Here is a 27,995-nt window from a genome sequence, read left to right on the forward strand (position 1 = left end):
TCTTATTATATTTTCTAATTTAGAAGCTAGGTTACTGTAAACCAACAGTCAATCCCAACAAACATGCCATTACTGTGTGTTTTACTCTGAGTTTCTTCCCTCTTTGCTCCATAACCCCTACCTCCAGCCCCTATGAACTTAGCCACTCACTGAAAATAAACTGTCATTCTACTCTGAAAACCAAGTGAGCCATTCCCCACAAATCCTAAGCAATCTGTGAAAATAGATGGGAAATGGAAATTCAGAATGCATTAAGACTTACAGCTAACACTGCTATGCTCTGAATCTGTTCAATATATATATACTTACTTTAGAAGGATGTGAACCAGTAGAAAATAGGGATTTTGCAAATATCAAATTATTATGCCCTTTCATTCCTCTGAATTTTATTACCTGACAATTAGCCATTTAGCAAAAATCTGTATATGCTTTACATTGATTCATTTGGCATAACTCAACATCCTTCTATCTTGAGAGACTACAAAAACCGTACATGATTATATTACATAATTATATTACCTTCAGGTAATAGAGACATTGCTTCATGGGGATATGTCAGGTTTAAATGTTTAAATGCTGTTACAGTAACAATTATTTTCAGTTGCATTTAAATAAAATAAAAAGACATTATTTGTTTAGCCTGGACAGTGTTTTCAGCATAGTACAGATTAAGCATTTAAGTCATATTGAGAGAGATATTTTGTCCTCAAGGGATCTATAAACAACATCTATCACATTCAAGGAAAAACTTCTCATTTGAGCTTCTAGAAATATTCCCAGGGTGTCTTTCACCTTTTCCAGCTATTGTCAAAGTCTGAACAGTGGATATATCAGCAAAGCAATGATACCTAATAAACTTCACCTTGTCAATTCAATATGGAGTGGTTTTGATCACCCATACCTTGACTATGGTACTAGTAAAAGAAAAAGTAAATGTAGGAAAAACATTTAAAAAATTGAAATGTCTCTCCAATAAGTCTCCAAAATAGTGAGAGAAATTTTTGTTTTATACTCAACTATCTTTAAAATTGCCACTCAACTTAATTATTAATATTAAACCTTTCACTATTGCACTGTAAAACTTGGAAGATTTTAGATTTTGAAGGCAAAGCAATGTAGACATGCATATCTAGATCATTGCCTCTGGGAATTTCAAGTCAAAGGCAAATTCCTACATTTCTATACTTTCTATAGCAGAAAATGTTGGAGGAAGAGACTGAGGTGTTCCCATATCTGTTTATGGAAAAAGACATCATTATAGCCAACTGGGCAATAAGGTGATATCAACAGAGAAGATGGTGTTCACATCCAGATTTAAGTCTTCTGATACCTTCCAGAATAAATGAAAGTGAAGGTAGGAAAAGGAGACTACATCTATGAAAGGTAATGAAGAAGGAAGAGCCCTAAACATCAGCCTGTGTCAGGAAATAAATAAAGACCCAGACCTCACTGGGATGTGTCAAAGAAATCTTTACTACATGTCAATGAACGATTCTAAGGATACAAATGTCCTATTCATTTCATCTGAAATGAAAAAGAAAAAGAAGCTAATGACACAATTATATATGTCTACTATATGTCAGGACCTCTGCTTGGTATTTTATATATGTGTGACCTTCATCAATCTTAACAGGAGCACTACAGAGATAAGGAAATGTAGATTTAAAGAGGTTATGTGTCTTGCCCAATTCTGCCACTTATTACCTATGTACAATTGAGCTTCTAACCCAAAGTTTATCAGCTCTGGCATACTTCTATAGACATTATTAGGAAATTTGCTTTTCACTGAACGTTGAAGGTGTCTAGAAGACCCTCCTTAGCCACTGGGAGTGGTTCCTTATAATCTTACCAATCTGATTTTGGAAACTCTTGGCCCCTTGTCATAAAATTCCTCTACATCCAGTGCTTCTCTGAATGTTTTTTTCATTTGCCTACCTACTCTGAAACTTGATGATTTCCTGAAAACTTGTTTTTCTTTTTGACTCCATAATCTTAAGTAGGCACTGTTTTGTTTTCCTTTCATAATCCATAAAACTTAGGGCTGCCTAGGTGGCTCAGCTGCTTAAGTATCATCCAACTCTTGATTTTGACTTAGTTCATGATCACACAGTCATTAGATCAAGCCCTGTGTTGGGTTTCCTGTTGAACCTGGAGCTTCTTGAGTCTCTCTCTCCTTCTCTCTCTGTCCCTCCCTGACTTGATGCACTCTCTCTCTCTCTCTCTCTCTCAAAAAAAATATTCCATAAAACTCAGATGTCAACATTGGTATACTTCTTGCTTCCTAATGTTCCTTATAGACTTTTACACCCTCTCCCTTCTGCTAATAACCCTGTTCCTATTAGATCACACATTCATTCAAGTTCACCTTATTTCAACATCATTAACTAGGCAAATATATATATATATATATATATATATATATATATATATATATAATGTTTATTTTTATTATTTTTATTTTTTGAGAGAGAGACAGAGCATGAGTGGGGAAAGGGAAGAGAGAGAGGGAGACACAGAATCTGAAGCAGGCTCCAGGCTCCACACTGTGAGCACAGAGCCCAATGTGGGGTTTGAATCCACGAACAAGCTCATGACCTGAGCCAACGTCAGACACTTAACTGACTAAGCCTGTAAGGTTCCCCTAACTTGGAAAATTTTTAATCAAATGGAGTTATTAATTTTTGGGGTGTTGAGGTTTATTAAGACATTTTTAAAGAAGAAATATAGATAACCAACAGACACATAAAAAGATGCTCAAATCACTGTTATCATCAGGGAAACACAAATACAATCTACAATGAGATATCACTTCACACCTCTCAGAATGGCTAAAATCAACATCACAAGAAACAACAGGTGATGGCAAGGATGTTGAGAAAGGGAACTCTCTTGCACTGTTAGTGGGAGTACACACGGGCGGTAGCCACTGTGGAAAACACTATGGAGGTTCCTTAAAAAGTTAAAAATATGTAGAGATAATAGTGTTACAGTGTAAGAACCCTAGGCTCATCTTATCCCACGACCACAAGATAACCAAATCATTCAAAATACCCCCAAAATCAACCTGAATCCTTCAAAACAAACGCCACTACTAAAAGGAGAGGAGAAGCCACATCAAAGAAGGTAAGAAGCATGGAGATGTGGTTTATGGAAGAAATGGATCATGCGTGCTATGGAGGGGAAAGAATCATTGTCTCAGAGAAAGGTGAGAGAGAGAGGAGCATACAGGAGAATACACAAGTGGAACATTTCACCAGTCATTGTCTGGGAAAAGGAGAAGGACTGACTTTCACGAGTTCTTGCTGCCAGCGGAGCTTAAAGCCTGGAGTTTTAAAGTCAGCAAGGTTGATGCAAATAGGGCCCAGAGGCACTGCCGTACACCTGGAGAGAGATAGCAGGCAAACAACATGGAGCAGCCAGTGTAGGAAAAGTGATTTGAAGAATGCCAGAGACACACAGTGGGGAGATTATTTTCTCTTCTTGGAGCAAATCACTGAGAAGCAGCTTAAACTGGGACACTTCTCTGGGAGCAAAGGAGATAGCTAGCACCATTTCCCTCCCCTGCTCCTCAGCATCAATACAGAACCACAGGTGGGAAGCAGGAAAGCACCAACTCTGGACACTGCCTAACTTGCTTACACCAAGTCCCACACCCCTGTGCCTGTGCTCTGGTGGGACTGGCTTCTTGGGTCAAGCTTGCCTTAGTCCCAGCACAGTGGATGCCTTCCCCCAAAAAGCAGCAGAAAACAATGCCTACACCACATCTACTGACGAAAGAATTTTTCAGGGCTTTACTTCTAGTGGAAGTAGTAACAGGTCTCATTTAATAAGCATACCAGAGCATACCTTATTAAAACCTTACACATTCTGACGAAAGACCAAATACTGTCCACTACAGGCAAGGAGAACCTTTACAGACAACTGGCATGAAGTATAGAGCAGCCACAACACAAGAGCAGATCGCAGGCAGCACACATGAGAGACATTCTCTGAAGCAACAGGACCTAGACACTATATGACCTCTTGTTCATAAAACCATTACTCTCAGGACCAAGAAACATAACAGGCTTTTTTAACACAGAGAAAAAGATAAGACTTAGACAAAATGCCAAGGTGGAGGAATTCATCCTAAAATGGAAGAACAAAAAAAGGTAATGGGCAGAGATCTAAGTGAAACAGATATAAGTAACATGACTGATGGAGAATTTAAAGCAACAATCATAAGGATTTTCCTTGGGCTTCAGAACAGAATGGAAGACTTCAGAGACATACTACAGATATAAAAAAGCTAACAAAGTCGGAAATGAAGAATGCAATAAATGAAATTAGAAACAAGCTTGATGCAATGAACACAAGGATAGAAGGAGAGGAATGAATAAGTGATATAGAAAAAAAGTAATACAAAATAATGAAGCTGAACAAAAGAGATAAAGAAGAATTATGGAAAGGACACGAAGAGCTGAACTTGGGAAGCAAGAAGCCACAAAAGCTAGGGAACCCCTTTTGCGGGCTGAGAGAGGACAGAGACTGGGGAGGGGGCGGAGTATATGGGAAAATCACCCCTCACCAAAAGCAGCTGGAGAGAAAATGGAAAATTGGAAATAGCTGCAGGGACTAAACTAAAAAGGGAGAAAGGAGAAAGGAGAAAGGAGAGGGTTTAAATTCCATTAAGACTGTAAACAAGGGGAGCACAAAGGCTGCAACTCCACAGCTTGATACCTGGTGGTACTCTGGTGGGAAGGATGAATCTCCAGGACCAGAGTGGGGTCCGGGAGGTTTCCGGGTGACATGGGGAAAAGCAGTTTCACTGCTAAAAGGACATTTGGTAGAGACTGTTGAAGCCACCTGGTCCCAGCAGACCCCAGAAGGCAGCCACATTCACTGGTGCTGGGGAAAGGTTGTTGAGGGTGAAGCCTGGTGCCAGATGTGTGTTGAGATTTTCCATAATCCATGAAACACTGATACTACACTGTCTCACGATCTTTTTTGGGGGTGGGCTGGTACCTGGCCACAGTCTAAGGGCACTGGCAACAGAAGGGTCCATTGGGAGTGCCGCTGTGTGCCGCTGACATTCGGCCATTGCTCGGTGAGACCCTCCTGCAGAGGGGCAGAATGGGTCAAAGCCATAGTCCTTTGGAAGTAAGGGGCCGGGGAAAACAGCCGCATCTGAGACAAAACTTGGGAGAGATGTACTGCCTGGGGCCTAGTCACGGAGAGTGGAAAAGCGGGGAGTGGATGAGAGCTGAAGACGGAGGACCGGTGCTCCATTGATAATCTGGGAGAACAGACTGGGTAGCTGGGTGGTGCCATTTTCACCACTCCCGTGCATGCGCACCAATGAGCACTGCAACAATCCACCCCAGTAGGCTAACAGCGCCATCTAGTGGAGAGTGGAGCTGTTACACTGAGCCCCGACCAACTTCGCTCTTCGAGAACACAAACCTCACCACCGGCTTAATGTATGGACTATAACAAGCTACATGGGGAAATCGAGGCAATTTCAGTCCTGCTTCAATCTGTTAGCAAGCTCATCTATTTTATTTTTCTCTTTTTTTTTCTCTTTTTTGTTTTTCGATTTTACAATTCTTTTCTTTTTCATGAATACAGAAAGAGAAAAAAACTCATTTTTATTTTCAATTTTTATTAAAAATATCTGTCTTTTATTTTTATTACTATATTTTTTAGTTTTTTTTCAAATTCTACTTTACTTCCATCATTGTATTTTAGTCTACTTCTGTGTACTCACCTTTTCAAATTTTTAACTTCCTTTTTTCTTTTTGTTTTCTCTTTCTCATTTATTTTCTTTTTCTTGAATGCAGAAAGAGAAAAACCTCATTTTTACGTTCAATTTCTCTTCAAAATAATCTTATTTAATTTTTATTACTATATTTTTTGCTTTTATGTAAATTTTTTCAAATTCTATCTTACTCCCATCATTTTATTTCAGTCCACTACAGTGTACTCAATTTTTCAAATTTTCAAACGATTTATTTTTTTCTTTTTTCTTTTTTTATCTTTTTTATGTTTTTCATTTATTTTCTTTTCTCTTAAGTACAGAAAATGAAAAAAATTCATATTCTTTTTTAATTTTTATTAAAAATATTTTTCTTTAATTTTTTTCTATTACATTCTCTACTTTGTGTATATTTTTTCAAATTCTATTTTACCCACATCATCTCATTTTAGTCTACATTAGTGTATTCATTTTTTCAAATTCTCAAACGATTTCCTTTTTTTCTCCCCCCCCCTTTTTTTTTACATTTCTCTAATCTGTCAAACCACTTTCAACAGCCAGAACAAAACAAACCTAGGATATAGCATCATGTATTCAATTTGTGTGTGTGTTTTTAATTTTTAATTTTAATAATTTTTAATATTAATTTTTTAATTTTAATTTTTCTACATCATTAATTCCATTTCCTTCAAAATTACAAAACAAAGGAATTCACCCCAAAAGAAAGAGCACAAAGGAACGACAGCCAGGCAATTAATCAACACAGATACAAGCAAGATGTCTGAACCAGAATTCAGAATCACGACTATAAGAATACTAGATGAAGTTGAAAATAAATTAGAATCCCTTTCTGCAGAGATAAAAGAAGGAAAAAATAGCCAGAATGAAGTCAAAAATGTTATAACTGAACTGCAAATCATGGATGGATGCAGCGGTGGCAAGGATGGACAAGGCAGAACAGAGAATCAGTGATATAGAGGACAAACTTATAGAGAATAACGAAGCAGGAAAAAAGAGGGTGATTAAGGCAAAAGAGCACGATTTAAGAATTAGAGAAATCAGTGACTCATTAAAAAGGAACAACATCAGAATCATAGGGGTCCAAGAGTAGGAAGAGAGAGAAATAGGGGTAGCAAGGTTATATGAACAAAACTTTCCTAACCTGGGGGAAAGACACAGACATTAAAATCCAGGAAGCACAGAGGACTCCCATTAGATTCAACAAAACCCAACCATCAACAAGGCATATCACAGTCAAATTCACAAAGTATTCAGGCAAGGAGAGAATCATAAAAATCACCAAGGGAAAAAAAAGTCCCTAACCTACAAGGGAAGACAGGTCAGGTTTGCAGCAGACCTATCCACAGAAACTTGGCAGGCCAGAAAGGAGTGTCAGGATATATTCAGTGTACTGAATCAGAAAAATATGCAGACAAGAATTCTTTATCCAGAAAGACTGTCATTCAAAATAGGAGACATTAAAAGTTTCCCAGACAAACAAAAATTAAAGGAGTTTGTGACCACTAAACCAGCCCTGCAAGAAATTTTAAGGGGGACTCTCTGAGGGAAGAAATTATATATATATATATATATATATATATATATATATATATACCAAAAGTAACAAAAGATTAGAAAGGGCCACAGAATACCACCAGAAACTCCAACAGTACAAGCATCATAATGGCAATAAAGTCACATTTTTCAGTACTCTAAATGTCAATGGACTCAATGCTCCAATCAAAAGACATAGGGTAACAGAATGGATAGGAAAACAGGATTCATCTATATGCTGTTTACAGGATACCCACTTTAGACCTAAAGACACCTTCAGATTAAAAGGGGATGGAGAACCATCTATCATGCTAATGGTCAACAAATAAAGCCGGAGTAGCCATATTTGTATCAGACAATCTAGACTTTAAAATAAAGACAGTATCAAGAGATGCAGAAGGGCATTATATCATAATCAAGGGGTCTATAGACCAAGAAGACTTACAATTGTAAACATTTATTCACCAAATGTGGGGCACCCAAATATATAAATCAATTAATCACAAACATAAAGAAACTCATCAATAGTAATACCATAATTGTAGGAGATATCAACACCCCACTCACAGCAATGGACAGATCATCTAATCAAAAACTGAACAAGGAAACAATGGCTTTGAATGACACACTGGACCAGATGGACTTAACAGATATATTCAGAACATTTCATCCTAATGCAGTAGAATACACATTCTTCTCCAGTGCACATGGAATAGACCATATACTGGGACACAAATCAGCCGTAAGTAAGTACAAAAAGGTCGAGATCATACTGTGCATATTTTCAGACCACAATGTCATGAAACTCGAAATCAACCACAAGAAAAAAATTTGGAATGGTAACAAATACTTGGAGACTGAAGAACATCCTACTAAAGAATGAATGGGCTAACCAAGCAGTTAAAGAAGAAATTAAAAAGTATATGGAAGTGAATGAAAATGATAGCTCCACAACCCAAAGCCTCTGGGACACAGGAAAGGCGGTCATAAGAGGAAAGTATATAGCAATCCAGGCCTTCCTAAAGAAGGAAGAAAGATCTCAGATACACAGCCTAACCTTCCACCTTAAGGAGCTGGAAAAAGAACAGCAAATAAAACCCAAAACCAGAAGAAGACAGGAAATAATAAAGATTACAGCAGAAATTAATGCTATCAAAACCAAAAAAAGGAAAAAAAACAGTAGAACAGATCAATGAAACCAGAAGCTGGTTCTTTCAAAGAATTAACAAAATTGATAAACCTCTAGCCGGTTTGATCAAAACGAAAAAGGAAAGGACACGAATAAATACAATCAAGAATGAAAGAGAAGAGATCACAACCAACACAACAGAAATAAAAACAATAATAAGATAATATTATGAGCAATTGTATGCCAATAAAATCGGTAATCTGGAAGAAATGGACATATTCCTAGAAACATATACACTATCAAAACTGAAAAAGAAAGAAATGGAAAATCTGAACAGACCCATAACCAGTAAGGAAATTGAATTAGTAATCAAAAATCTTCAAAAAAACAAGAGTCCAGGGCCAGATGGCTTTCCAGGGGAATTCTACCAAATATCTAAGGAAGAGATAACACCTATTCTTTTGAAGCTGTTCCAAAAAATAGAAATGGATGGAAAACTTCCAAACTCTTTCTATGAAGCCAGCATTACCTTGATTCCAAAACCAGACAGAGACCCCACTAACAAGCAGAATTATAGACCAATTTTCCTGATGAACATGCATGCAAAATTCTTCAACAAGATATTAGCTAAGCATATCCAACAATACATGAAAAAAATTGTTCACCGCGACCAAATGGGATTTATACCTGGGATGCAGGGCTGGTTCAATATCCACAATACAATTAAAGTGATTCATCACATCAATAAAAGAAAAGCCAAGATCCATATCATCCTCTCAATAGATGCAGAGAAAACATTTGACAAAATACAGCATCCTTTCTTGGTAAAAACTATCAACAAGGTAGGGATAGAAAGAGCATACCTCGAGATCATAAAAGCCATATATATATGACCCAACGCTAATATCATCCTCAATGGGGAAAAACTGAGAGCTTTCCCCCTCAGGTCAAGAACAAGACAGGGATGTTCACTCTCGCCATTGTTATTCAGCATACTATTGGAAGTCTTAGCCTTTGCAATCAGACAACACAAAGAAACAAAAGTCATCCAACGCAGCCACGAGCTGGTCAAACTTTCACTCTTCACAGATGACATGAGACTCTATATGGAAAACCCAAAAGATTCCACCAAAAAACTGTGAGAACTGATCCATGAATTCAGCAAAGTGGCAGGATATAAAATCAATGCACAGAAATCGGTTGCATTCCTATACACCAACAATGAAATGACAGAAAGAGAAATCAAGGAATCGATCCCATTTACAGTTGCACCAAAAAAAAAAAACATAAAATACCTAGGAATAAATATAACCAAAGAGGTGAAAAATCTGTACACTGAAAACTATAGAAAGCTTATGAAAGAAATTGAAGACACAAAAAAATGGAAAAAGATTCCATGCTCCTGGATAGGAAGAACAAATTTTGTTAAAATGTTGATACTGCAGAAAGCAATCTACATATTCAATGCAATCCCTATCAAAGTAACCCCAGCATTCTTCACAGAGCTAGAACAAATAATCCTTAAATTTGTATGGAACCAGAAAAGACCCCGAATAGCCAAAGCAATCTTGAAAAAGAAAACCAAAGCAGGAGGCATCACAATCCCAGACTTCAAGCTATACTACAAAGCTGTAATCATCAAGACAGTATGGTACTGGCACAGGAACAGACACTCAGATCAATGGAACAGAATAGGGAACCCAGAATTGGACCCACAAACGTATGGCCAACTAATCTTTGACAAAGCTGGAAATAATATCCAATGGAGTAAAGTCAGTCTCTTCAGCAAGTGGTGCTGGGAAAACTGGACAGCGACATGCAGAAGAATGAACCTGGACCAGTTTCTTAAACCGTACACAAAAATAAACTCAAAATGGATGAAAGACCTCAACGTAGCACAGGAAGGTATCAACATCTTCAAGGAGAAAGCAGGCATGTTTTCTCCTTTGATCTTTGATCTTGGCTACAGCAACTTCTTACTCAACGTATCTCCAGAGGCAAGGGAAACAAAATCAAAAATGAACTACTGGGACCTCATCAAAATAAAAAGCTTCTGCACAGCGAAGGAAACAATCAGCAAAACTAAAAGGCAACTGACAGAATGGGAGAAGATATTTGCAAAAGACATATCAGATAAAGGATTAGTATCCAAAATCTATAAAGAACTTATCAAATTCAACACCTCCCCCAAAAAAATAATCCAGTGAAGAAATGGGCAAAAGACACAAGCAGACGCTTCCCAAGGAAGACATCCAGATAGCCAACCGACACATGAAAAAATGCTCAACATCACTCATCATCAGGGAAATACAAATCAAAACCACAATGAGTACCAGCTTACACCTGTCAGAGTGGCTAACAGTAACAACTCAGGCAACAACAGATGTTGGCGAAGATGTGGAGAAAGAGGATGTCTTTTGCACTGTTGGTGGGAATGCAGGCTGGTGCAGCCACTCTGGAAAACAGTATGGAGGTTCCTCAAAAACTAAAAATAGAATCACCCTATGACCCAGCAATTGCACTACTAGGCATTTATCCACGGGATACAGATGTGCTATTTCGAAGGGACACATGCACCCCCATGTTTATAGCAGCACTATCAACAATAGCCAAAATATGGAAAGAGCCCAAATGTCAAAGATGGGTGAATGGATAAAGAAGAAGTTGTATGTGTATACAACGGAGTATTACTCGACAATCAAAAAGAATGAAATCTTGCCATTTGCAACTACATGGATGGAACTGGAGGGTATGATGCTAAGTGAAATTAGTAAGAGAAAGATAAAAATCATATGACTTCACTCATATGAGGACTTTAAGAGACAAAACAGATGAACACAAGGGAAGGGAAACAAAAATAATATAAAAACAGGGAGGCAGACAAAACAGAAGAGACTCATAAATATGGAGAACAAACTGAGGGTTGCTGGAGGGGTTGTGGGACAGGGGATGGGCTAAATGGGTAAGGAGCATTAAGGAATCTACTCCTGAAATCATTGATGCAGTATATGCTAACTAACTTGGATGTAAATTTTAAAAAAGAAAAAAGAAAATTAAAAAAAAAAAAAAAAGAAACACTAAAAGGAGTGCTTGAAGGATATTAGTGAAATGAAAGGACACCAAACAATATTGCCAATCTACATGAAGAAATAAAGATAACTATTAAAGACATCTACACAGGTACACATAAAAGAATAACTGTATCTCTGTAACTCTGTTTCCTTCTGTGTGACTAAAATACAATGAACCCAAGTTGATGGGTACACAATGTATAAAGATGTAATTTTTATAACATTAAAAACACAAAGAAAATTTTGAGGACTTGCACTTTCCAATTTTGAAAGTTATTACAATGCAACAGTAATCAAAACTATGTGGTTTTGGCATAAGGATAGAAATAAAGATAGAATAAAATTGAAAGTTCAAAAATAAACCTATGCATTTATAGGCAATCTATTTTCAACAAGGGTGCCAAAAAAATTCAATGGAGGAAAAAGAATAGTCTTTTCAACCACTGGTACTGAGACAACTGGTATCTACATGCAAAAGAATGAAACTGGATCCAAACTCCACACCATATACAAAACTTAAAGTGTATCAAAGACCTAAATATAAGAGGCAAAACTACAAAAGTCTTAGAAGAAAACATATCTGTAAATCTTTGTGACGTTTGATTAGGCAACAGATTATCTGATATAATGCTTTATAGTACAAACAAACAAAAAAATAAGATTAATTGAACTGTATCACATTAAAAACATTTATGCTTAAAAGTATCATGAAAGTGAAGTGACCACCTGTAGAGTAAGAGAAAAATTTTTAAAATGTCTAGTATCCAGAATGTATAAGCAGTTCAACATATAACTTGAAAGGATAATAACTCTATTAAAATGGGCAAAATATTTTCATAGACATTCTCAAAAAGAAAAAAGAAAAAAATAACCAGTAAACACATGAAAAGACGCTCAGTTCCTATAGTTACTAGGAAATAGGAAATCAAAACAACAGTTAGGTATTATTTCACAGCCACTTAAAAGTTTATAAAAAAGATGGGGAATAAGTAGTGTTGTCAAAAAAAAAAAGGAAAAATTGGAACCATCATACATAGAATGCAAGCACTCACAACCATTTTGGAAAATAGTTTGTAAGTTCCTTATTCCTTAAAATGTTAAACAAAATGCTATCATAACATCTAGTAACTTCATTTCTAGGTATACACTCAAGGAAAAGGAATAATTATGTACACACAAAAACTTGTACATGAAAGTCATAGCAGCATTATTCATAGTAGCAAAAAAAAATGGAAGCAACCTAAATGTCCACCTATAGATGAATTCATAAAAAAGTGGTATATCCATACAATGGAATGTTATTTAGTGGTAAAAGGAATGAAATATATGCCTTGAAAACAGTGTGCTAAATGTAAGAAGCTATACACAAAGCTATATACTGGATGATTCTATTTATATGAAATATCCAGAAATGGCAAACCCATATAAGTAGAAAGTAGAATAGTGTTCAGGGGTTAGGGTTGGAAGTTGAGTAGTAACTAATAAAAGATGAGGTTTTTTTTTTTTCTTGACATAATGAAAATATTCTGGAATTAGTGGCCATGTTTGCACGACCTTGTGATTTTAGTGAAATAAATGAATTATACACTTTAAAAGAGTGAATATTATGTTATATGGTTTACATCATAATAAAAACATACTGAAAGTTCGTGAACAAAATATTAGCAAGCAGAATTCACCAGTACATTTTAAGAAACATGCATCCAGATCAATGGGATTTATTGTAGGAATGAAAGATGGTTTACCATTTGGAAACCTATTAAAATAAGTGATCATAGGGCACCTGGGTGGCTCAGTTGGTTAAGCACCCATCTTTGGCTCAGGTCATCATCTTGCAGATTGCAAGTTTGAGCCCCATATTGAGCTCTGTGCTGACAGCTCAGAGCCTGGAGCCTGACAGACACAGATTCTGTGTCTCCTTCTCTCTCTGTCCCTCTCCCATTTGCACTATGTCTCTGTCTTTCTCAAGAATAATAAATTAACATTAAAAAATTAAAAAAAAAACAAATAAGTGATCATAGTAATTGACTAAAGGAAAAAACTATATGCCTATCTTCATAGATGCTGAAAATGCATTTGACAAAATTCAATGACAAGTTTCAATTTTAGAAACTCAATAAGAGTAAGTCAATACTTCTTTAACATGATTAACTGTAGTTATCTCAGCCCAAAAATTTAATATCATGGGGAAACATAGTGATCATTATCAATCAAATCAAGAAGCTTGGCGTGTCCACTTTCCCCACTATTATTTAACACTTTACTGCAGACAACAGCTAATGTAATAAGATAAGGGACACTCAAGTATAAATATTGGAAAAAAGAAGAAAGCACTATCATTCTTTGCAGATGATATAATTGTGTAACTGAAATACACAAGAGCATCAACTGAGATTACTACTGCAAGCAAACAAGAGTTCTGTAAGGTAAAGTAAATATTAGCACACACAAATAACTAAAATTCATATTCTAAAAAATTACAATAGCAAAACTATTTTTAATTTTATTTGTTTATTTTGAGATAGACAGAGAGCACAAGCAGGGGAGGGGCAGAGAGAGAGAGGGAGAGAGAGAATCTCAAGCAGGTTCCATGCTCTCCACGGACAGTCTAATGCAGGGCTTGAACTCATGAACCATGAGCTCATGACCCGAGCTGAAACCAAGAATCGGATGTTTAATTTTTTTAATGTTTATTTATTTTTGAGAGAGGGAGAGAGAGATGGAGTTTAAGAAAGGGAGGGGCAGAGAAAGAGGGAGACACAGAATTTGAAGCAAGCTCCAAGCTCTGAGCTGTCAGCCTAGAGCCCAATGTAGGCATTGAACTCACAAAACATGAGATAATGACCTGAGTGGAAATCAGATCCTTAACAGACTGAGCCACCCAGGCACCCCTACAATAGCAACACTACAATAAAATTCTTAGGTATAAACTTATATAATGCCTATGTAAAGATAATTTTTAAAATAGATCCAGTTTATTTCTTAGAACAGAATTGTTTACTTCCTTAATTAAATTTTATTACCAATAACTTTTCTTTTTTACTTTTAATTGTGGTAATGTGCATAAAATTTATCATCTAACCCTTTAAAATTTTTTTTAAATTTACATTACATCTCCAGAATCTATTTATCTTATAACTGGAAATTTGTCCACTTGACTTCCTTCATCCATTTTGCCCACCTTCAACCCTCTGCCTCTTGCAATCACCAATCTGTTCTCTGCATTTGTGAGGTCAATTTTTTTAATAGATTCCAGATGTAAGTGAGAAGATACAGCATTTTTTCTTTCTCTGTCTAGCTTACTTCACCACCTGACCCATTTTTAAGTGTGTTCTGTAGTGTTAGAGAAAACTTGAACACTAAAAAGAATACAGGAACACATGAAGAGGTCTGTTATGTTCCTATGTAGAAAGAGTCAATGTTACACACACACAAGGAGGAGGATTTATATAATTATATAATATATAATATACAATATATAATATATATATATATATATATATTTTTCTCTTCCAAGAAAATTTATAAATACAGTGTGTTCCCAATAAGAATACTAACAGGTTATTACTTTAATCTGGAATTAGAGAAGCTGATTCTAAAATTCATATGGAAAAATATACAGGCAAAAAATCAAATAAAATTCTGAAATAGAAAAACAATGAGGTTGTAATTTGAATCTGGCCCCCTCACCACTCACCAGACATCTTCCTCAGTTGTGATAAACTGCTTATAAAGTTTTTGTTGTTCCCCTTTGATATCTGCCTTCCATTATATCACCCCTCTTTCTATCAGTCAAATCTGAGTCCCAACTTTAGAGAATTATTTTCCTTTTCCATGAGAGCCCTGAATAAATTTGTATCAGGGAACATGCTTGAATATCTGTTTAAGAGTCCCTAAATATTGCATGACAGGAAGTCTTTATCTATCCAGGGCAAAGAGAAAATTTCATAGAATGTTGCTTACTGTCACAGGCTACCCTAGTCAAGTTTAACTCTGACATTATAAAGCTATTAATAAACCTTAAGAATCAAGAGGGAACAAAGAGAAATGCAAGACACTTCTACTACCACGAACCAGCATCCTGTAAGCATCACTTGGTCTTTTACTTTGGGAAATACTCCACCATCATTTATCATTCAATATCACCTATCTACTGGACAAAAGGCTCCCCAAAATCAGATACAGAAATCTTCAATATTTAAAAGGATTTGCACCTGTGTCTGTGTTTTTTTTTTTTTTATGTATAGGATAGGCTTTAGATCTTTTCCACAATTACTCCTGTGAAAAATATAGTCAACTGTCTTAATGAGCCTCATGCTCATCATTCATATTGAATTGTTATGTGTTAACTACAAAAAATAATAGGTTCTTATTTCAATGAGTGAAGGGATTTGAATGTTTATAGAAGGTAATAGTCTAAAGTAAGGCTTTTGTAAATGTACTTACATGTATATTTTTCTCTGTAGATGTAATTAAGCTGTTAAGAAGAAATATTTTTCCTTAATGTATCTATTAGCAAAATGTTAATGCATCTCCCAAGATATTTTTTCTGGTTACTTCATACACAGTTTAGGTTAAAGGAGAAAAAAAACAATAGATTAATTTTAAATGAAAGATTCAGTTAAAGTAGATGTATCTAAAATTAAGAATGAAAGGTGTCATATACAAATATATGACATAAATATACGTATGACTATTAGAATCAACTTTGGTAACGTCTATAGCCTGAAAATAATTCTACCTAGTTTCTTTCTTTCTTTCTTTCTTTCTTTCTTTCTTTCTTTCTTTCTTTCTTTCTTTCTTTCTTTCATTTTCTCTTATCTATTCTACTTCTCCTTCCCGCTTTGAATTGAAATTTGGAAAGCTCAACACAGGAAGAGATTCTTAGATAAGGTTAGGAATGTAATAGGTATTACCTGGAGCTTCCTTCAGTAGAATGTTTTACTAGACCTTGACAGTAAGATGATAATTGCACTACGTTACCTTTACTACTTCTCTATCTGTGATCACAAGCTGATATTTTACAAAATTGTTTATTATTGAATGATCAATCTAATAATTCAATTTCATTCTTAAGGTGACTAAAAACACTGTACTGTTCTCAATTTTTTTCATGATTGCCTCACAGCATAATCAAACAAGTTGATATATAGTAAAGTAATAAAAGATTGCCCAAACACTGTTAGTAATGTTCTGTGAATCATGTCTCCACTGTAAACAAATTCTACTGTCATTTGCTATGAAAATACAAAAACACACACACACACACACACACACACACACACAATGTGTGCTTCTATTTAAAAAATTGCCATCATATATTTGAGACTATGGTTTCCAATATTCTTTTATGTCATGTAGATATGCTTTTTATAATGGCCACCTCTTTCATGCTTTGTAGCTGAATCTCCTGCTGACCTCTTTTGTCTTTGATGATCAAATACAGACTTTCATTTTTTTAATGTTTATTTATTTTTGAGAGGGAGAGAGAGAGAGAGAGAGAGAGAGAGAGAGAGAGAGAGAGAGAATGAGTATGGGAGGGACAGCGAGAGAGGGAGACACAGAATCAAAACCAGGCTCCAGGCTCTGAGCTATCAGCACAGAGCCCAACACGGGACGCAAACCCATGAACCGTGATATCATGACCTAAGCTGAAGCCGGACGCTTAACTGACTGAGCCACCAAGGTGCCCCCAGACTTTCATTTTGTTGTGTAGTTCCATTTGTCTTTTTTTTAATACTGTCATATGAAACACCTAAATACTCTTTATCTACTTGAATTTTCTGATACTTATAAATCTTTGGACTTTGGTCTGAGACTTAAAAGAGTTTCCTTCTAAAATCCAAAAGAAAATCTATCAGAATATTTTGTTAGGCTCTCACTACAACAACCAAAACAGAAAAGAGATAGATCATAGTTACATCAAGAAAAAATAAACACACAGGTTAATTATAATATTTCACTAAACTTCTAAGAAAATTGTATCCTATTGTGTGCAAACCAAAGAGATGTAATAACACACAAGCCTCATAACTTCTGAAACTATATTTTTATTTCCCCTCTTTTTATGAAATAGTAAAACTACATTAATAAAGGTTCCCAGGCATATGTGTATTAAAAAATATAAAAATAGTAAGTACATATATAAGAAATGTGTAACAAGTATATTAAACAAGCATGAATTGTTGGGTATAATAAATAAACAACACAATTGCACTACCTCATTAATGTTTATTCAGAAGGAGGAAATTCTTTCTTTATTATGGTTAAATTTTCAAATGTCCCATGACACAGAAAACCTTCCAGTCATTTTTAGTGGCAAAAATCAAAATTGTATATTGTCCCCTAATGAGATATAAATATGGTATGGGAGAAAATGCAGAAGACTTTTAAAAAAATTTTAAATGCTTATTTATTTTTAGAGAGAGAGAAAGAGCATGTGTGAGCAGGGGAGGGTCAGAGAGAGAGGGAGAGAGAGAATCCCAAACAGGCTCAATGCTGTCACAGGGATAGAGTGTCAAACTTGCAAACTGTGAAATCATGACCTAAGCCAAAATGGAGAGTCAGATGCTTAACTGACTGAGCCACCCAGGCACCCCCAAAATGCAGAACTCTTATTGTTACCTTTTTAATTTTGTATTAGTATGAACTTATTATTTCTTCAAAAATGTATTTCTCTGTAGTATCTACTAAATCCTAGAAGCAAAACCACCCCAGTAATAATGAGTATTCAAGTACCCAGATCTTGGTTTCTTAATACCATTCTCCATCAAAGAAAATGTATCTCCTTGCAGAAATTAACCAATTCCTGGTCTGGAGCACACAAATCACAGGATAAACCTATATAAGAACATTGTTTTCTGCTATAAAGCAATGAAGTTTTCAAAGAATAGTGGAAGTATATAAAAATAAAGTTCACACAGGCCATATCTAGAATAATTTCAGCCTGATCATGTATTATAATATATTAAATAAAAGAGAATTCAAGAGGTGCCTGGGTGGCTCAGTCGGTTAACCATCAGACTTCAGCTCAGGTCATAATCTTGCTGTCCATGGGTTTGAGCCCCCACGTTGGCTTAAAGCCAACTTCACTCATATGTGGAGCTCGAGAAACTTAACAGAATACCATGGGGGAAGTAAAGGGGAAAAATAGTTTCAAACAGAGAAGGAGGAAAACCATAAGAGACTCTTAAATACAGAGAACAAACTGAGGTTTTATGGGGAGTGAGGGGATGAGGGAAATGGGTAATGGGCATTGAGGAGGGCACTTGTTGGGGTAAGCACTGAGTTTTGTTCATAAGTGATGCATCACATGAATTTACCGCCCCCCAAAACCAAGAGCACAGTGTATATACACTGTATGTTAGCTAACTTGAAAATAAATTATATTTTAAAAAGCTCAATCAATTCCCTACATTTCAAAGATTAAAAAATCAACGTAGATAATTTTCCTCTTTAAATGGAAAGCTATTCACTACGTGTAGTAGACTGGGGATGGAGGGGGAAACAACTTTCAGAGTAAAATAAATGATATGAACTCATTTATGTAAAATACGTACATATTTCCACATGTTGTATGCATAAGAAATATCTCAAATAATGTTATGAGTAGTTTTCTCTAATTGTAGACTTTCAGATGGTTATTTCTTTGTATTATTTGAATTTTTGTGATATATAAATATTTTCAGAAGCAATATAAAGGTCAAAAAATTTAAGAAACTATATAAATTTTTTAGAAGTCAATTGGTAATTAAAAAAATAACATTTATTTATGTTTGAGAGACATATCATGAGCAGGAGATGGGCAGATAGGGAGGAAGACACAGAATAAAGGTAGGCTCTAAGCTCTGAGCTGTCAGCACAGAGCCTGACATGGGACTCTAACTCATGAACTGTGAGATCATGTCCTGAGCCAAAGTTGGACGCTTAATATACTGAGCCACCCAGGCATCCCTCAATTGGTAATTTAAGGAGCACTTTTATTTTTATTTTTATTTAAATATTGCAAATTATTTTATTTTAAATTAAGAAATCAATTTTTAGCAGTTTTAGGTTTACAGAAAAATTAAACAAAAAGTAGTATTCTCATATGATCCTCAACCTCCCTCATTTCCAATACTAATATCTTTCATTAACATTGTACATTTCTCACAATTAATAAGCCAATATTGAAACACTATTATTAACTAAAGCCCAGAGTTTACTTCAAGGTTTACTATTTGTGTTGTATGTGCTTTGAGTTTTGACACATGTATAATAACATTTATTCACTATTATAGTATCATATAGAATAATTTCACTGCACTATACATACTCTGTACTACACCTAGTCATTTTTTCCTCTCCCCTGGAACCCTTAGGAAACACTGATCTTTTTTCAGTCTCCATAGATTTGCCTTTCCCAAAATGTCAGAAATGTGAATGAACCACCTTTGAAATGAATCCTTCAAACCCAGTCAAGACTTTATGTGGCTATAGACATGGTGACATCTTGACTTTAACCTCATGAGAGACATTGAGCCAAAAAGATCCAATTAAAGCACTTCTATATTTCTGGCTCAAAAAGACAATGGGTGTTATTATTTAAGCTGCTAAATTTTAGTGTTATTTTGGTGTAAAGTTCTGGTATAATTTGTTATGCAGCTATAGATTACTACATCATGATCCATAGCCTTTAGTGTACTTTGAACTTTGTTCCTTTCTTTTCTTGGATTTGTCCCATTCTCCCAATATTTTAGTACATACACTGGTCCTTCAAGGTAATTGAACATTCTTAATATCTTGGTTTTCAGTTGATTTCTGCTCACCTATAAGTCATTAAATCCTGGCACCCATAATTTTTGAGTCAATATGGACCAAATACAGTAAATAGAATTGACTGTATTCTTCTACCAGTGAGTAGGCTCTTCCTACTCTATCCTGGTATCTTTTATGGCTTGGATGAAATCTTCAGATTACTCTCCTCAACTCTTATCATGTTTACATGGGTCACATCCTTAGGAATTGGAATCTCTCTAGTTTGCTGGACTGAATAGAACTCTGGTTTTAACCCAATTTGCTTAGCTGGATCACAGCATCTTAAATCTGAGTTTGAATCCCAGCTCTACCACTCATTGTATGATATTCTGAGTAAGTGATTTAATTTTTCTGAACTGTTTTTTTCAATTCGACAAATAGGTCTTAATTTACAGAGTTGTCAGGAGAAAATAAGGTCATATATGTCAAGTTCTTAGCCCAGTGTGTGGTTCACAAAGGGCACTCACATATTAATTCTTTTTCCTTCATTGTAATGTGTTTCTCTAGAAAATGAATCTTTCTTGTGTCATTCATATCTGTTATATGGCCACCCATTTGACTATAAATGTTGCACTTCCAAAAAGCTCAAGCTATGGGACCCTTCCTCCAGACTAACTCTCCTTGGATACTAATTTCAGTCTATATAATATCTGAATTCAGCACTTCCTTTTGAATTTTATGATCTTAAGTCAATAGTGTGCTTTGTATGAAAGACAGTATTCTCGTCTTCTCCATCTGTGTCACTGACCATCCTTGGGATTCCCAAAATGTAGTCATTTTTTTTCTGTTTTGTCACAGCTTGGGGTTTTACTGAGTATAATTTAAAAAGTAAATATTTTTTATGCTGGTATTACACATGTTGTTTTATCTGACAAAAATCTTTTTCTATGGGAAATAGCCTATTCCCTATTCCACGTAATTCTAATAGGGCTGTCACTGACAGAACTGTTCCCCTGACCATATGGTAAGTTTGTGACCCAAGGTAGGATTATTACAGTTTCCTTCTTGATAATTTTGTTTTTGAATGGTGATATGTAAAAATGAAGACAATTGGCTTGAAGAGATCTGATGAGAGTATACTGCTGAGATGGTGCTAGAATAACTAAAACTGAAGTATTTAGAACTTCACTGGGTCCTTTTCTTCATGAGGTTTGATTTCTCTATTCCTCCTTTGCTTTTGTGAGGGACACAGTATGCATCCAATAATTATTTTCTTCTTTATTGGTGTAGTCAGAGTAGTTTTTAAATTGTTATTTAAATTCAGGCTAGTTAACAGGGAGTGTAGTATTGGTTTCAGGAGTAGAATTTAATGATTCATCACTTACATATAATAACCTGTGTTCATCCCAACAAGTGCCCTCTTTAATGCCCATCACCCATTTAGCCCATTGTCCCAACAATCTCCCCTCCAGCCACCATCAGTTCTCTATATTTAAGCTCCTCTTATGGTTTTCCTCCCTCTCTGTTTTATCTTATTTTTCCTTCCCTTTCCCTATGTTCATCTCTTTTCTTAAATTCAAAGTATGAGTGAAATCATATTGTATTTGTCATTCTGTGACTGACTTGCTGCATTTAGCATAATACACTCTATTTGTATCCACATCATTGCATATGGCAAGATTTCGTTTTTGTGATGGCTGAGTAATATTCCATTGTGTGTGTGTGTGTGTGTGTGTGTGTGTGTGTGTGTGTGTGTATCATATCTTTTTTTATCCATTCATCAACAAATGTACATTTGGGCTTTCTCCATTGTCTGGCTATCATTGATAATGCTGCTATAAACGTTGGGGTGCATGTACCCCTTTGTATCTGTATTTGTGAATCTTTTGGATAAATACATAGTAGTGCAATTGCTGGATCGTATGGTAGTTCTATTTTTAACTCTTTGAGGAACCTCCATGCTACTTTCCAGAGTGGCTGCACCATTTTTCATTCACACCAACTGTACAAAAGATTTCCCTTTCTCCGCATCTTTGCCAACATCTATTGTTTCCTGAGTTGTAAATTTTCACCATTCTGACAGTTGTGAGGTGGTGTCTCATTCTGGTTTTGATTTGTATTTTCCTGGTGATGAGTGATATGGAGCAACTTTTCATGTGTCTGTTAGCCATCTGAATGTTTTCCTTGGAAAATATCTGTTTATGTCTTCTGCCATTTTTCACTGCATTATTTGTTTTTGGGTATTGAGTTTGATAAGTTCTTTATAGATTTAGATACTAACCCTTTATCAGTTATGTTATTTGTAAATATAGTCTCCCAATCAGTCAGTTCCTGTTTAGTTTTGTTGATTGTTTCCTTCACTGTGCAGAAGCTCCTTACCGTGATGAAGTCCCAGTACTTCATTTTTGCTTTTGTTTCCCTTGCCTCTGGAGTAGGGTCCAGTTGGACTTGCTATGGCCGAGGTCAAAGAGGTTGTGGCCTGTGCTCTCCTCTAGGATTGTGATGGTTTCCTGTCTCACATTTAAGTCTTTTGTTCATTTTGAATTTATTTTTGTGTATGCTGTACAAGAATGGTCCAGGTTCATCCTTCTGCATGTGGCTGTCCAGTGTTCCCAACACCTTTTGCTGAAGAGACTTTTTTTCTGTTTTTTTAAGTTTATTTATTTTGAGAAAGAGAGAAACAACACATGAGCAGGGGAAGGGCAGAGTGAGAGAGAGAGAATCCCAAGCGGGTTCCTCACTGTTAGTACAGTGCCTTGTGTGGGGCTCAAAATCATGAACTGTGAGATCATGACCTGAGCCGAAGTCAAGAGCCAAACACCTAAACTACTGGGCCACCCAGATGTCCTGAGAATATCTTTTTTTACACTGAATATTACCTGTGAGTCCATCTTGGGTTCTCTATTATGTTCCTAAGATCTATGTGTCTGTTTTTGTGCCACTCACTACCTTACTATCTTGATGATTACAGCTTTGTAATACAGCTTAAAGTCTGGCATTGTGATGCCTCCAGCTTTTGTTTTTGTTTTTGTTTTTGTTTTTGTTATCAACATGAGTTTTGCTTCTTGTGGTCTTTTGGGGATCCATACAAACTTTATGATTGTTTGTTCTAGCTCTGTAAAAAATGCTGGTGTTATATTGATAGGTATTGCATTGGATATGTAGATTGCTTTGGGTAGTATAGAAATTTTAACAATATTTGCTCTTCCAATGCATGAGCATGGAATGTTTTTCCATTTCTTTGTGTCTTCTTCAATTTCTTTCATAAGCATTGTATAGTTTACAGAGTACAGATATTTTACTTCTTTGATTAGGTTTATTCTTAGGTATCTTATGGTTTTGGGTGTAATTGTAAATGGGATCAATTCCGTGATTCTCTTTCTGTTACTTAATTATTGGTTTATAGAAATGCAACCAATTTCTGTGCTTTGATTTTATACCCTGCAACTTTGCTGAATTCATGCATCATTTCTACAAATTTTTTGTTGGAGTCTTTCTTGTTTTCCACCTAGAATACCCCCTCATCTTTGAAGAAAGAAAGTTTGACTTCTCTTTTGTTGATTTTGATACCTTATATTTATTTTTGCTGTCTGATTGCTGAGACTAGGACTTCCAATGCTATGTTGAACAACAGTGGTGAGAGTGGACATCCCTGTTGTGTTCCTAACCTTAGGATTAGGTCAGTTTTTCTGAGAGTTTTCTGGATTGAGGATCATATTAGCTGTACATCTTTCATATATATGGCTTTTATGATGTTGAGGTATGTTCCTTCTATCCCTACTTTGTTGGGGGATTTTATCAAGAATGGATGCTATCTTTTGGTAATGCTTTTTCTGCATCCATTGAGAAGATCATATAGTTCTTATCATTTCTTTATTAATGTGGTGTATCATGTGATTGATTTGGAGATATCCTACAGTCCAGGAATAAATCTCATTTGATTGCAGTGAGTGATTTTTTAAATGTATTGTTAGATTCAATTTGCTAGTAAGTTATTGAGACTTTTGTAACCATGTTTATCAGGGAAATTGGTCTGTAATTCCACTTTTTAATGGGGTCTTTGTCTGGTTTTGGAATCAAAGTAATGCAGGCCTCATAGAATGAGTTTGGAAGCTTTCTTTACATTTTTATTTTTTTGGAACAGTTTCAAAGGAATAGATATTAATTACTCTATTAATGTTTGGTAGAATACCCCTGTGAAGCCTTCTGGTCCTGAACTCTTGTTTGTTGGGGAATTTTTGATTACTGATTCAGTTAACTTACTGGTTATGGGTTTGTTCAAATTTTCTATTTCTTTCTGTTTCAGGTTTTTTTAGTTTATATGTTTCTAAGGAATTTATCCATTTCTTCTGGATTGCCCAATTTGTTGGCATATAATTGCTCATAATATTCTCTTATAAATGTTCATATTTCAGTGGTGTTGTTTGTAATCTCTCCTCTTTAATTGTGCTTTTATTTATTTAGGTCCTTTTCTTTTTCTTTTTAATCAATCTGGCTAAGTGTTTATCAATTTTATTAATTCTTTCAAAGAACTAATTCCTAGATTCTTTGATCTGTTCTACTAATTTTTTTGATTTCTATATCATTGATTTCTGCTCTAATCTTAGTTGCCTTCTACTGTTTTTGTGGTTTATTTCCTTTTTTTCCTGTTCCTTTAGGTATAAGCTTAGGTATTGTATTTGAGACCTCTCTTCCTTCTTTAGGAAGGCCTGAATTGGTATATACTTCCCTCTTATGACCGCATTTGCTGCATCCCAAAAGTTTTGAACTGTCATGTTTTCATTTTCATTGGCTTCAATGCAATTTTATTTCCTCTTTAATTTCTTGGTTAATCCATTCATTTAAAACTTTTTAATATTTATCTGTTTTTGAGGAGAGAGAGTGGGGAGAGGCAGAGAGAGACACACACAGAATCAAAGAAGACTACAGGCTCTGAGATGTCAGCACAGAGCCTGACACAGGGCTCAAACTCATGAGCCATGAGAACATGTCCTGAGCTGAAGTCAGATGCTTAACAAACTAAGGCATCCAGGTGCCACTCCCATTCATTATCTGGTAGGATATTCTGTAATCTCCAAGTATTTTTGGTCTTTCCAAATTTTTTCTTGTGATTGACTGCAAGATTAATAGCATTGAGGTCTGAAAATATGTATGGCATGATATCAATTATTTTTTGTACTTGATGAGGGCTGATTTGTGACCCAGAATGTAATCTATTGTGGAGAATCTGCCATGTGCACTCCAAAAGAATTGTTTTCTGCTGCTTTAGGATAAAATGCTCTGTATATATCTGTTAAGTCTAGCTGGTCCACTGTGTCATGCAAAGTTATTGTTCCTTCATTGATTTTCTACTTCAGTGATCTGTCCTTTGCTGTAAGTGGGGTATTTGAGCCCTTACTATTATTGTATTATTACAAATTTATTTCCTTATATTTGTTATTAAGTGGCTTACATATTTGGGTGCCTCCAAGTTGGGGGAATAAATATTTACAATTGTTAGCTCTTCTTGATGGATAGACCACTGAATTCTGATATAATGGACTTCTTCATCTCTTTATTTTAAAATCTAGTTTATCTGATATAATACAGCTACTCACTTTCAATCTGCAAGTGTTTTTAGGTCTAAAATGAGTCTCTTGTAGGCAGCATAGAGACGAAACTTGTTGGTTTTTTTAATCAATTCTGATACCCTATATCTTTTGATTGGAACATTTAATCCATTTACATTGAGTGATTTTGATAGATATGAATTTAGTGTCATGGTGTTGCCTGTGGAATTGGTGTTTATGGTAATGTTCTCTGGTACTTACCAGTGTTTGTTCCTTTTTTTTTCTGCCCTCAAAGTGTCTCCATTAAAATTTCTTGCTGGGCTGGTTTAGTGGTCACAAACTCCTTTAGTTTTTGTTTATCTGGGAAACTCCTTATTTCTCCTTTTATTTTGAATGACAAAATTACTGGATAAAAAATTCTTGCTACATACTTTTCACATTCATGTCATTGAATATATCCTGCCACTCTTATATCTCCTGCCAAGTTTCTGTGGACAGATCTACTGTGAACCTGATCTGTCTTCCCTTGTAGATTAAAGACAATGTTTCCCCTTGTTGCTTTCAGGATTCTTTCCATGCCTGTGTATTTTGTGAATTTGACTATCATATGCTTTAGTGATGGCCAGCTTTTGTTGAATTTAATGGGAGTTCTGTGTGTTTCTTGGATTTTGATATCTGTATCTTTCCCCAGATTAAAGAAGTTTTCCCAAGATTAGGGAAGTTTGCTTACATAAACATTCTGCCCCTTTTTTCTGTCTCTTCATCTTCTGGGACTCCTATTATATGAATGTTATCCCTTTTTTTTTTTTTTTTTTTTTAATTTTTTTTTTTTTAACATTTTTATTTATTTTTGAGACAGAGAGAGAGAGCATGAATGGGGGAGGGGCAGAGAGAGGGAGACACAGAATCGGAAGCAGGCTCCAGGCTCTGAGCCATCAGCCCAGAGCCCGACGCGGGGCTCGAACTCACAGACTGTGAGATCGTGACCTGAGCCGAAGTTGGACGCTTAACCGACTGAGCCACCCAGGGGCCCCGAATGTTATCCCTTTTTAATAAGTCGCTGAGTTCCTTAAGTCTTGCTTCATGATCCAAGATTTTTGTTTCCCTCTCTGTTTTTACCTTCATTAATTTCCATAATTTTATCTTATTTATTTATTTATTTTTTACATTGATTTATTTTTGAGAGACAGAGAGAGACAGAGCATAAGTGGGGAGGTGCAGAGAGAGAAGGAGACACAGAATCCAAAGCAGGCTCCAGGCTCTGAGCTGTCAGCACAGAACCAATGCAGGGCTCGAACTCACAAACTAAGGTCATGACCTCAGCCGAAGTCACACGTCAAGCAACTGCGCCACCCAGGCCCTCCCATAATTTTATCTTCTGTTTAATTGTTTTGCTCCTCTGCTTCATACCTCCTCACTGTCATGGCATCCATTCAAGTTGGCATCTTGGTCATAAGCATTTTTAATTTTGGTGTGGGTAGATTTTAGTTTAGTTGTTTTTTTTTTTAATCTCTGTGAAAAGGGATTCTCTGGTTCCTTCCATGTATTTTTCAAGCCAAGATAGTATCCTTATAATCTTGGCTTCCTATTCTGCTTCATATATTTTACCTATATCTATATTGATTACATCTCTGGCCATGACTTCTACTGCCTGTTCTTTCTTTTGGGGTGAACCTCTCAGGGTCATCATTTTACACAGAAAATAAAAGAAAGCAAGAAAGGAAAAAAAAAAAGAAAAGACAAAGACAAAGAAGAAGAAAAGAAACAAAAGGAAAAAAACAAAACAAAGAAAAACTAGGTCCTGGATGTGTTTTGGTCTGCTTGTTAAAATAATCTAGATCCAAAAATAAAATAAAATATAATAAAATATAATATAATAAAAACAAACAACAAAATAAAATAATATGTGTATATAAAAAGTAGATATAAACATAATAATAGTAATACAAAAAGTATTTAAAAATGAGAAAATAAATTTAAAAAATAATAAAGAATGAAAGTAAAATGGAAGTTACAGCCTACTTTGTCTAGAGCTGAAATTTTCAGTACTATGATTAGTAGACTTGGTACAAGGAAAGTATTTGTGCAGGTCTTCTGTGGGAAGGACCTGCTGTGCTGATTCTTGGGTTGACTTATTTTAGTGGAAATATGCCTACAGGGTGCAGTGTCGGGGCTTGGTGTGACTCCAGCCTCCAGTAGGAGGTGCTGTGTTTCTCTCTGAA

This window comes from Panthera pardus, unplaced genomic scaffold (genome assembly GCF_024362965.1).
Source record: "Panthera pardus isolate Hobbes unplaced genomic scaffold, ASM2436296v1 HiC_scaffold_27, whole genome shotgun sequence".
Lineage (NCBI taxonomy): Eukaryota > Metazoa > Chordata > Mammalia > Carnivora > Felidae > Panthera > Panthera pardus.